General features: G+C 47.9%; 1 protein-coding gene across 5 annotated transcripts in view; it reads right to left on the bottom strand.

Moving 5' to 3' along the window:
- EPB41L3 (erythrocyte membrane protein band 4.1 like 3) overlaps nt 1-12,706 on the bottom strand; it is a 141,114-nt gene extending 128,408 nt beyond the window's left edge. The window contains exon 1 of one of the 5 annotated variants that reach the window (XM_060118985.1): nt 12,351-12,706. The gene's annotated coding sequence lies outside the window, so the exon portion shown is untranslated. Of the gene's footprint in view, nt 1-11,823; nt 11,886-12,350 lie in introns of those variants that run through there. The other 4 variants (XM_060118981.1, XM_060118983.1, XM_060118984.1 and 1 more) reach the window with 4 other exon arrangements.
- Nucleotides 12,707-13,015: the final 309 nt, after the last annotated feature.

Here is a 13,015-nt window from a genome sequence, read left to right as displayed (position 1 = left end):
AAAGAGTGAGGGGAAAAGGAATAAAGAAATTTTATGGTTACGATAAACACCAAATCAGAAGAATGGCCCATTCTAGGAGGGAGGGAGGTACAACTGTGGAGGAGAACTTGGGGAGATAAGCAATTTGGGGTAACATTTTATTTCTTAAACTGGATGTTGGATACATAGGTGGTCATTATATTACCTTTCAACCTTTCATGTATCAGAAATACTTCGCACTATTTTTTAAGAGGAATCTTCAACCCTATCTCAGCATCCTCTGGTCTCTTAGTTAACCATCCGTGGGTCATCCTGACATGGACCTCTGCATAATGGACAAGGCGGCACCAGTATTTCTGTTCCGCTGTGATTAAGAATACTGTACCGGGCTTCCCTGGTGGCGCAGTTGTTGAGAGTCTGCCTGCCGATGCAGGGGACACGGGTTCGTGCCCCGGTCCGGGAAGATCCCACATGCCACGGAGCAGCTGGGCCCGTGAGCCATGGCCGCTGAGCCTGCGGGTCCAGAGCCTGTGCTCCGCAACGGGAGGGGCAACAACAGTGAGAGGCCCGCGTACCGCAAAAAAAAAAAAAAAAAAAAAGAATACTGTACCACTGGTGGAATCACTTCTGGTACGAGGAAAAAGGGAACAAATTAACGGAATGATAAAGCTGTCATCACTTTTCTAGCACTCTGAAACTACACATTAGAACCGTTTAGGGTCTACAGAAAAGGCTGCATAAAAGAAAAAATGGCAATCTATGTTTAGTGTTTTAAACTGAGCTGCCTGTCACCATTTTAGACACAGCCCCTTATCTACATAGGAGGGAGGTACTTTTAGCAATGTCACCTTTGCTTCTCAGTATACTTCTTTAAAAAAATAAAATGCTACGGATAAAAGGACATCATATATCATATACACGTGTATTTCACAGCTCACCGGCGTGTGGAAAAGCAGCGGTGTATCCAGGGCTTTTCCCTGAGGGATCCCTGGGGGCACTGGCTCCCCCACTTCCTGCAGTCTGCTCCATCCTCAGGACCACAGGAAAGCGAGGAAGCAGAAGCGGCAGGTGCTCCCTGGGGAAATGGGTCCCGCACTCTAAGCCCCTCGCCGTGAGACCACCAACATCATGGCAGCTGAACCAAAGTTGTTTCAGGCACAGAGAGGGCCTGGGTGCCCGGGAGCCCTGGGCACTGCTCCTTCCAAAACACGTTTCCAGGTGTGTCCCCTTCCCTCTTTCCACTCTCTTCCTCTGCACACGCCCTTCTCGCCCTCTCCCGGGCCTCATCTTCCATGGCGTTAATAGCATCCTACTGTAATGAGTCCACGTCTTGATCCTGACGCTGGACCCCTCTGGCCTTCAGACTCCCGTGTGAAGGCTCCCAGACATCTCTCCCGGGATGTCCCACAGACCCCGTGGGCCTCTGCACCACTGTCACCTCCCCAGCGCTCTCCCCAGATCCAATCTCACTCCATAGCCATGTGCGATTTCTGACTAAGCACCCTTTTCCCCCGGGCCTTTGTACCTGCTGGTCAGTTACAGCAAACACCCCTCTTTAGCCCACTCTGGACCCTACGAGGCCCCTCCCTTCTTCTCCACCAGGTGCCGACCTTTGGTCACGTTCAGGTCCCAGGTTAGATCTCACTCCCTCTCGTCCCAGGACCACACCTGAGTATGGGGAGGCGGGCTTCCCCTGAGCAATTTGGAGCCCCGATTCCCTTATCACAGCACTTGTCAGAGCCAAACGACTGCCAAGCGGGCAGTGACTCAGCTCTGCGCCCTGGGGGCCATCAAGTGGCTGCTGTTCATTTTGCTTCCTCCTCTGCCACCAATACCCGCACGGTGCTGGCACGAAGTCCTCAGAACGGACGTCATCGCCAGGAGAAGTACTGAAGGTGCAGAACAGTGGGAGCAGAGCATGAAAGAAATCAGAGATGTTCCTTCAACTAAATGTCTGCCACCTTGACTCCCTAACAATACTGCCGATGATTACTGCCCTCATCTTACGGCTTGAAAATTGATTGGACGATGGAAAATTACCATTGGATCATCACGGTAATTCTGCAGGAAGAAAGGGCTGTTTGTTCTACACTTTTATATGAGAATTTATGTCTCTGAGACGTCCAGTGACTTTTTAGTCCAATCACAAATAAATCCAAGCCTTTGGACGTATCTCTCATGTGAGCCCATGAGAAAATGAGTTGGGACACAGTCTACTTCTGGGTTCTGACTAACTAGAGTTGCCGTCAGAATTCACAAAAGGGGGCATTTAATGTGGGTTGAGACCAGAGGCAAGTGTAGCTTTCACAATTTGGGAAACCTTCTTTAAGCAAAAGATGATAACATCTTAACCTTAAGTGCACGTTTCATTATTTCCATAGTTAAGTCCACATCTGAGTGGGATGGTCCAAGAAATCAAACTTAAAGGAGAAGCAAGAGAATGTATATTCTAAGTAAAAATCATATCACAAGAAAGGTAAGGTACAAGAAAGAGGGCTGGTGAGCGTAGAAGCTATCTGTTCCGCAGTTAACACGGGACTTCGGCGAGGTGCTATACGAGGCCCAAAGACATGCAGATGATTGAAGATGTGGACCGCCTGGTACGGATCACAATCTAGGGATGATGTCACACTTGCAGAGGAGGGGTACAAACGAGAAGGAAGAACTTAATAAAATGTCAAACATCCCCAGATGACAGTATCTGAAGTAGCCCTCTACACCCGTCGACACCGTGACCTAGTCCTGCTTCAGAGCGTTCATCCCGATCTGAAATCATATCTGTTTATTTGTTTATTGCTGGTCCCCCAGCTTAAAATACAGGGTCCAGGAGAGCCGAGGCTTGGTTAAGTCCCGTTCTTTGCTATAACCCTAGCACCGAGCAAGGTACCAGGTACCTAAGAAGCATTCTGTAAGTATCTGTGGAATAAACAATATAGATGGCTAATGAAAAAAGGAAGAAAACTTTACAAAGGTTCAAGGTGTCACATCATCAGTCTTTCCAGTTTAGAATTGGATTTTGGTATATGTTAGTGACTCTTTTAAAATTAATTATTGCTATTGGCAAATGAATATCCTGCCTGGAAAAAAAAATCATAATTTCAACGAAGTCTCGCTCATGGCCAAGCACCAGATAAGAAACACTGGCAGTAAGCTTTGGGGGGAAGCTGAGTTAAAAGATGGGTTGGTTTGTTTTGTTTTGCTTATTTTGTTAGGCTGGGAGACACTGGAACTGGAGTCATTGGGAAAAGAGAGAATTCGGACAGAAGCTGGTCTGAGTGGAGAAGATGTGGATCCATCCTGGGGGCCAGTAAAACAGTCACTGAGGTAGGGAGGGTGGGGGGACGTCCTTCATCTGACCAGCAACACAAGCTCTTCAGGACTAAAATGGCAAGGTCAAGGTCGTTTACAATTCTAGCCAGGAGAAGGGCGAAGGCAGGGAGATCAACTTGAAATCCAACCCTTAAATAGGAGCATTTAGAAATAACAGGTGTGACGGTAAACCGATAATGCTGATAACTGTTTCAGAGGAACATTCTGCCAGAAACTGAGTAGAAAAAGAGATTATGAAATTTAGTTTCCTAATATTTGTATATTACATCCTTTACCTTTTACATACATTGTCCTAATGTTAAAACACTCTGACAGGTGACTCCAAGATGTGTGTCTGAAGGTGACTGGAGAAGGTGCAGTGAGAGGGAGAAAGGCAATGTCTGATGGGGTTTTGATAATTCATCTGACTTACTGACTCTCTACTGAGACAGGGCCATGCTCCCAGGAAAGCTTCTGAAGACTCTTAGGCTGCAATGCAACTGGAGCTCCAAAGACTGGAAGCTCCCTCTTGAATTCATCTTTGGATCCTAAGAAATCGATGCAATTTAACTGTTTTGTTTTGTAGCTCCTATATGAAAGTTAAGAACTTCATAATATCTTGAAAATATCTGTAAGATCCAAAGTACTCGGTATGATTTTGATCAGCAGAATCACATTTACTCATAGATGCATCTCTTCTTCACTGATTTCACTCCATTTTTCTATTATCAATCATAAGGAAAGAAAACTAACCCCAACTGAAGATGTATTAGAGAGCCACATATTTTCACTTAAGATACTCATTTCATACTCCCAACCTTTATGCTAAATAAATAATTACTATCATCCCTATTTAACAGGTAAGAAAACTAACCTTTAATCCTACTTCCTTAACCTTTTAAATTTTACATAATTTCCTGGGGCCAAAAAAGTGGTAAGTGGGGACTTGCCTGGTGGCGCCATGGTTAAGAATCCGCCTGCCAGTGCAGGGGACATGGGTTCGATTCCTGGTCCGGGAGGATCCCACATGCCACGGAGCTACTGAGCCTGTGCTCTAGAGCCCGCGAGCCACAACTACTGAGTCTGCAAGCTGCAACTACTGAAGCATGCGCGCCTAGAGCCCATGCTCCGCAACGAGAAGCCACCGCCGTGAGAAGCCAGCGCACCACAACGAGGAGTAGCCCCTGCTCACCGCAATTAGACAGAGCCTGCACCCAGCAATGAAGACCCAATGCAGCTAAAAATTAAAAAAAAAAAAAAAAAAGTGGTGATGGACCAGCCATAGCGAAACCCAGGCAAGGCTCTTTGCTCTATGCTAAGCGTTCTCTCGACCATTAGTACTATTTATTTGCAGTGTATTATCTTTCCAGATGTTTACCAGACACTAGCCAGTAAGCTGGAAAGTCACTGAGATGATTCCTTACGACAGCGATCTCAGAATGCGGTCTAGGGACCACTGCATCAAAACCCACTGAACTTGTTGGGACATACAGGTGCCTGGACCCAACTCCAGATCTACTGAGTGAGAACTGTGGATGGGTCCTTCGACACTGCTTTTTAACAAATTCCCCAGGTGACTCTGTTTCACATGAAAATTTGAAAACCGCTTGTGGCTAATTCTCTGAAAACTTCAACTCTTGTTATTTGGAGTTTCAAATTTGACAAAATTTTGTGTTCTCATTGAGGATCATCTTTTGGATGATGGAGCTTGTGGTGGAATGTTCCAAAATTCCATATTCCCCTTGAGGATTTATCTTTAGAGCCTCGCAATTCCTAACATAGGTCCCTAGGAACTTGGCAAAGCAGGTAAACATTATGAGCTGAAATGGCAGAACATTTGTGACACGCCTACTTGGACTCCACACTGCTCTAGATGTCTCCCAACACAGAAGTTTCCTTTCAACCTTGAGGTTGCACCACCATCACCATTTCATTGCCCAGAGAAATGGAGTAACCTGTCCAAAGTTACACACCTGAAGGCTGACAGAGGTTTCAATGTATCTTTTCTAACTTGCTGGATTTCCTTTGTTCTACAACATGGCTCCTCCCCGTGAATGACTGCTGCCTAGGGTTTAAGAATGAGGGGGAGAAACTTTCCAAATGTCCTGAGCAGACAAATCAGTCAACCTCTATTTTTCCAACTTTATATGCATTCCACTAAGAGTATTCCTCTTAAACTCAAGTCAATAAAAGTCAAAATCTAGTAGCACAAAAGAATGGTATCAAGTGGGGGGGAAAAACCAGGAATTCTCTTTAAGGATATTACGAAAACCTCTCTATATCTCTGTGATGTAATTCTCCATATGAAAACTGCATAAAAGCTGGCCACTCCCAAGCCCGTGCTGAAGCTCAGAGTCCACGACGGCGGGGGCTAGGAGAATTCCAGGTACCATGCCCCACAGCGTCACCTTTGGTTCATAAAGCTGTCTTCCTCAACTGCATGAACACGGGGAAAACAAGACCGGCTTTCAGGTAAATCTAAGGTCCATCCAAACTATGTGCTTTTCAAGAACGTGACAGAGCAGCTCACGTACCTGGAGGATCTGCATGGAATCTGTGAGGTGAGCCTGACCTGTGCTAACCCCTGCCACAGAGGAGAAGGGGAGGCTCTGGAACTCAGAACAAGGCCAAAGGAAGCTTAGTATTTTCTATCTCTGGGCCAGCGCCCCCATAACTCCTAGTATATTGCAGCCTCTGAAGCATCTTGACTCTGAGTTCAGGCTGCGGTGTCTGCTGCCCCTTGGGACGTGCAGGAGGCATGTGGGAAACGGTGGGCACCAGCACCCCATGAAGAGCCTCTACACAACAGTTCGAATTAAGAAATTGGGAAATACATGGCTAAAGGCTGGTTGTTTCAGTTAAGACTAAATATTTACGCACAACATTGAGATGTACACAATCATCGTTAGAGACTTTAATTTTACTTTAATGTCCTGTTTCGCCACAGCTCTCTGATGGCTGTGCTGCAGGACAATGATGAAAAGTGTAGGCAGTACACAGCAGGAGGAGGAGGGACTGGATGACAAGGCTTCTCATCGTCATCGTCAAGGTAATGATGCTTTACTAGTATTACACAGGACCCAAAGAAGATATTTATCTCCCATTAAAAATAATGATGCAGATAAAGATTGGTATAGATGAAAAAGCTCCCCAGAACATACTGTTGCATAAAAAAGAAAAAGGTTACATATTAGTATTTAAGTCAGAAGTCTACTCATGCCAAATATGTAACTGTCTACAAATCTGTACTTGTGTCGAACAAAGATACTGCTATTAACTAGGTACGTGTGATGTACCAGGTACTATGCCCAGTGCTGTGCATGTATTATATATGTAATCCTCATATCCTTGAGGTTTAGGCACTGCAGCCATTTTGTAAGTGATTAGACTCAAGAAGTCAAGAGATGGCTTCCCTGGTGGCACAGTGGTTGAGAGTCCGCCTGCCGATGCAGGGGACACAGGTTCGTGTCCCAGTCCGGGAAGATCCCACATGCCGCGGAGCGGCTGGGCCCGTGAGCCATGGCCACTGAGCCTGCGCGTCCGGAGCCTGTGCTCTGCAACGGGAGAGGCCACGACAGTGAGAGGCCCGCGTACCGCAAAAAAAAAAAAAAAAACCATACTGGCCAAGATATTCAAAATAATTCTTTACAAGGTCAGAATCCAACTCTTTTGAATTGCATGCCGACTCAATTACTGTGGTCTATGTTTTTACACAACACCATCTATATTTCTTCATGGGTGATGCACTATTTCTTACGAGTGCTCCATTACTGTCTCCAAGATTTTCTTCCAACCAACCGACACCCAATCTCCAATTTTTTTTTTTTTTTTTTTTTTTTTTTTGCGGTATGCGGGCCTCTCACTGTTGTGGCCTCCCCCGTTGCGGAGCACAGGCTCCGGACGCGCAGGCTCCGGACGCGCAGGCTCAGCGGCCATGGCTCACGGGCCCAGCCGCTCCGCGGCATATGGGATCCTCCCAGACTGGGGCACGAACCCGTATCCCCTGCATCGGCAGGCGGACTCTCAACCACTTGCGCCACCAGGGAGGCCCCCAATCTCCAATTTTTGATGCGTGTGCCCCGTCAACGAATTCTGTTGCCAGCTTTCTCTCTGCCATATGGCTGAGAGCAACTGTAAGACATTTCCCAATTTCAGAGATGTACAAATGTGAAAAAAAATAGGTTTGTTTTAGAAAGGATGAAATGTGGGGCTTGACTAAAACACACAGAGAGTCACTGTTGGAGAATGTAAACACTACACATAAAATGACCCAAGAAGAGAGATCTACAAGAGAAAATAGTTTTTGTCTTTTTAGTTCAACGTCAAGATCAATATCATGGCCCAGGCCTAATTCAGCTTTTGTCACTCCCCAGTCTGATCCCTTTCCTCCTCTTCTGAGTATTTCCCCTCTCCTGATGTCCTCCCTGACACCAATTAGAGCTGGCAGGAAGGGAACAGCCCGCCTGCACATCTTCTCGCAAAGATCCCATTCTTTCTTCTCAGGGAACCTGCAGTATTCTCTTCTCGGATCAGACAAAACCTCTAGAATCTGCCTAATGTGAGCTATGGACAGAGCAGCAAACTCGTTATGAAGAGGATGGTGCCATTAAAAATAACAACCGCATACATGAGTCCGATAATTCTCATTTTTAAATAAGTGGCCACGTTTTCTAAGCCTTTTCAAGTATTTTTTGTAGTGAAGCGTAAGTCACACACGGCCTCATTTTTTAATTCAATTCCATAAACATTTACTCAATACCCTAAGTGTTGAGACCCATACTGGTCTGGGGATCAAACTCCAAGAGAAATAATTTCCTCCAAACAACAAGCACTCGCTCAGTATAAGTGGAGAGAAAAATAAGCACACAAGGCAGAGTAAACATCACATCTGTTTTCTAGATTTAATATAAACCTTTCTGCTTTCTTTTTCTTTCTTTTTTTTAAGTTTATAAGGAAGGGTTAAAAGAACAGTGTATCAAAATGTCAACCACCTAAAAATTAAGTTGTCAGCTTTTTCTCTGTACTGCAAATTACCCAAGAATTAGGGGTTTGGTGCTAATAGAAGCTTACCACTCTAAAGTGTGCAATTTAACCAATCATTGTAAAGTCTAAAAATGCAGTACCGAAGACATTTCAACCAAGCAAGCTGCAGTTCTGGTACCTAATGTCAACTTCTCTATTTGTGCCATTCTTCCCTTTTTCTCTTTTCCTTCCCTTTGCTTTGGAAATGTGTTTTGGAACAGTGACGTGGTTAAGTGAGAAGCGCCCAGAGGTCCCACATACATAATACACTCATGTGAAAAAAGGACAGTCATCCAACCAAAGAGGGGGAGAGAAGACCTCGGGCTGCGGCCATTCTCGGGTCTTCTTTATGCTCACGTCACATTCAATTCAGGACTCAAAACACGAAATTTGCTTTACAGCTTCAGAATTTCAGACTTCCTTTTGTAACTGATTCATCACTACTTGGGGTGCAACGTGTCTGTGATCATCTCTGCACTAGAATTCTCACTTTGGAGAATTCTAAAATGCTGAATTATAAAATAATCTGCAAATAAAGCAAAGACTTAAACAGAAATCAATTACCCCAAATCACTGCAGATATCTTCTACACTTGTGAAACCTCTCGCTTCCCTCCCCCCATTTTTTCTAATTGCCAACTGCAAACACATCACTTAAAAATAAATCGGAAAGAACACTGCCTACCCAGAAGAGACTGTATCTTGACAGCAACACATACTTTTGAAAGACACCACCAATAACCTAAACCGAGAATTTAGCAAGATATTTGGGTACAAAGGAGAGTAAGAAATATACTGACTCTTTGCATCAATATAGACTCGTTACTTAAATATAATTTTTAAGTGGCCCTTTAAACAAATTACAGTATTTTCCTCAGTAAGAGGAATATTCAGTGATTTCTACTACTGCACACACAAGAAAACCTCCTCTTCCCTGATCTATGAAATACACTTTCCCATGCAGGCTTGCATCCATGTCTAATTCTCCAAACAATACCTTACGGCGCAGTCCAACTTGAGAAAGGAGAGTCTCATTCATTGACCAGGCAAAGTTAAAGCCAGCAAGATGCTTCAGATGGTCTGGTTTTGCCTGCCCCACCCTTGTTTCCTTTGAGTCATCGTGATGTCACAACACCAGGCAGGGTAGTGACTTCACTGCTCCAGCCCCTGCTTCTGAGCACACAATTCTCTGAAGCCCAGGCAAATCAAATGACAGCAGAGCCCTCCAGGAGTGCCTGATGGATTCCCAAGAAACTAGCAGCTATGGAGCCTTTCGAAAGAAAGAGATGTTGCAGTGGCACCATCAAAGATCTCTCCAAATGAAGTCGTGCCAAAGAGAAATCTGAGTCATGGTTTTCAATAGTCTATATTCCATAATAAAGCTGACATTCAGAGGAAGACTGTGGTTGGATACTTGGAAGAGGCGGGGGAGGAAAGATGACCAGGGTACTCGAGGACTTAAGAAATCTCTCTCCATTATAGTCAAATTCTCATGGAAAAGAAACATGTATTTATTTTTCAGCCTACTCTTGGAGTTCTATTTTACTGGAGAGGACCTGAATTCTAATTCGTGAATTTTAGGGCTTTTTAAAAAAATCACTAACTTAAAAAATAAATATGTTTTACAACATGGAAGAGAATACACTGGACAGCGTATGCCTGCCATAATCCAACAAACAGTAAATCCAGAAAGGATTCACAAAGTACTGACAATATCACATCTTCTGGGACATGAAGGGCTGCCCCTCTTCTACTTGAGTGGCCCCTGGATGCATCTGACCAACCGATGTTTCAAAACCAATGTCTAGATAAAATAGCATCTGATCAAGTAAAAAAAAAAATCCCAGATCTATTTGAACACAATTCAAAGTTGGCCCAAGTCCAAGCACTATGCAAGAACTGACACAAACTGCTTTTAACCTAAGTTGCATTCGTGCAGGGGAAATGACTTAAAAATTAAATGTAAACAGTTCCCTGAGACAGACCTTTGACCTCTTTTCTTCTCAATCCTTCACCTCAAAGGGGTTTACAAATTAAGTGGCTTCTCTTCTGCTTCTTGATAAATCATACACAAATCATGTTCTGTGTTGCCAAAATTATTTGCCTAAAGTGTATTAGCTCCATAAACTGTATGGAGTAACTGGTGCATCTGGTATTTTGCTTTTCTAAACCACCAGAAAATCATAATGCAAATGAGACTATTTAGTATTCAGCTATTTTATTTTCATCAATGCCTTCTGAAGTTAATAAATTAAAGTCAGCCTTCTCAATGCAGAATCTATTTCCTCTCACAAGGACTTTGTTACTCCAATTAAAATTTTAAAAGTCTGCTACCAAAATTAACATGCATTTTTTTTTAAAAACACTGTTTGAGCCACGATACACATCACCTCCCATTCCCCAGAGTTCACTCAAGCTTTGATGTGCTCTTTTTTCTTAATAGGGCTTTTCTGCTTAATTTTCTGTAATTGGTGCTGCCTTCAGGGCTCCCAGATCATAAATGGATGACCATAAATTATCATTTTTTGTTTCCTTGAGACATTAAAAATCGGTGTAAAACTCAAAAAGAACGTTTTCAGCCCTGGATTTGATGACTCTACTGCTAGGAAAGTTAATGCTACCAGGAGAAACTCCAACGCACACCTGGCCGCCCCAGAGAGCCTAAAATGGGCCCCCCCAAAAAAAGGGACGGCCAGGATATCTGCAAAAGCAATTCCGCAAGCCTAATGTAAAAAAGCTGAAACCCCAACTGAAACACGTAATGCAAGCGCCGCATCAGCAGGACTGCCTGACCCTCTCAGGATTTCTCAGGCCGGCCTCCACGCGTAATTAATACCACATGTTCTCTTTATCTTTCTATTTGTTCTGCAACAATCTCTCCCTAACTTTAACCCTAGGCTGGAACTGGAGAAGAAACGCCTAGACAACTTTGTATCCGGAAATCTGAAAACCGAAAAGGAGAGAACGCGCCGGCGGCAAAGGACCACAGTGTCAATTTACTAGGTAACCACACCCACCGCATTGCAGAAGCCGTGAACTTGGCGGGTGGCGGCGGGGGGGGGGTGAGATGGCGGGGAGAGTTGGAGACGGAAAAGGGGGAGGGAAAGGAGGGCGAGAGACGAGGGGAGACCCCAGAAAGCCGGCCCCCTCGGCAAGGAGCCGGGAAGCACCCGCCAGGAACTGGCTGAGACCCCGACTCCCGCGATTCCGAGCCCCGGCCACCATCCCCCGGGCTCCCCGCCCCCAGCCGCCGCAAAGCCGCCCGCGCACACTCCTCCCGAGGCAGCGGAGCCTCGTGGGCGCCAGGTGAGCAGCGCCGCCCCTGGCCCCTCGGCCCCGCAGGTGCCCCGGCCCCGAACCAACCCTTTGAGACGCTGCCCCCTCCTCCCTGGCCGCCCGGCTGCAGCCCCCGCCGCCGTCCGGGGGCCGCCGCCCCACTTCGGGGAAGCGGACAAGTTACATAAAAGCGGCCAGCCGCTCCCGAGCGGGGATGCTTTGTGCGAGCACACCTTACCGGCCCCGCGCCGAGCCTGCAACCGCCGCGCCCAGGCCCCTCCGCCGGCCGGCCCCCGCCCCCGCCCCGGGCGGCGCCGCAATGTCGCCCCCGCGCCCCGCCCCCACCCTACCCCGAGGGGTAACTCAAAACATGGCGCCCGGGACGGTGGGGGGTGGGGGGCGAGGGGCGAGGAAACTGACAGAGCAGGGGCGTGGGGAGCCAACCGCCCCTCTCGGCCATGGCTCGGAGGGAGGACCCCAGGCCGGAGGCCAGGGCTCAGGCTGCGCGTCGGCCCCGCGATGCTGCAGCGCGGCCGGCGGAGCGGGCACGTCTCCGGGCGGGAGACGCGGCGCCGGGCTCGGCCCGGCGGGGGTCCCCGCGGGGGTCCGGGCGGGGCGGGCGCCGGGCTCCCGCGGTTCGGGCGGACGAGCGGCGCCTGAGCCACGAGTCCGCCGGGCCGCCCCGCGCCCGCCCACGGCCCGCCCTACGCACCTCGCGACCCCAAGCCCCCTCGGATCCCCTAGCTCCGCAGGCAGAAAAGTTACCTGGCCTGGGCCGGGGGCCCGGGCGCGCCGCGGCGTAGGGACCGGGCTCGGGCGCGCGTCCTCTGGCGCTGCGCGGAGGCTCGGGCGTGGGGAGGAAGCCGCAGACTCGGGCCGCTCGCCGCGCTCCCCGCCCCCTTTTGCAGGAGCCACGGAGGCTCCGCGGGCTGCGGCGGGGCACACGCCCAGGGACGGCGCCCGGCCAGGCTCGGCCGCGGGGGAGGGGGCGCCGCGGGACTTCAGGACTGTCGCGCCGCGGCTGCCTTCTCCATCGTGGCGCAGGGTCGCGCTCGGGGACGACGCCTCCAGACCGTTGCCAATCGCGTTAGCCTTTGGATTTCCACTGCGATTTCTGCCCGGCTCTCTATCCCTCCCAGGCACCCCCGGGAGAGTGGGGGGAGGGTGTTCCTGACCTTCAGGTGAGTTATTTATTGGCTTAGGGACTGCAGGTTTTTGGGTTTTTTCCCCCTTTTTGAAAGAAAAAAATCAAATTGGCGGTGTTTTGCACAGGGTGGGTGCCCCAGAAATACTAAATTAATGGAGAAGATCTGAATTGAAGGTTGATGGAGGAGGTTTCCTGTCTTTGGGCAGCCCCCGCCTCCCCACTGTCTCCCCCTTCCCCACCCTAAACCTGCAGTTACAGGTGGTCTCCTGGGCTTCCCAGCCTA

Source organism: Mesoplodon densirostris, chromosome 15 (assembly GCF_025265405.1).
Source record: "Mesoplodon densirostris isolate mMesDen1 chromosome 15, mMesDen1 primary haplotype, whole genome shotgun sequence".
NCBI classification, from domain to species: Eukaryota; Metazoa; Chordata; class Mammalia; order Artiodactyla; family Ziphiidae; genus Mesoplodon; species Mesoplodon densirostris.
Note: the sequence above shows the minus strand (reverse complement) of the source record. Positions and strands in the feature narration are given on the sequence as shown.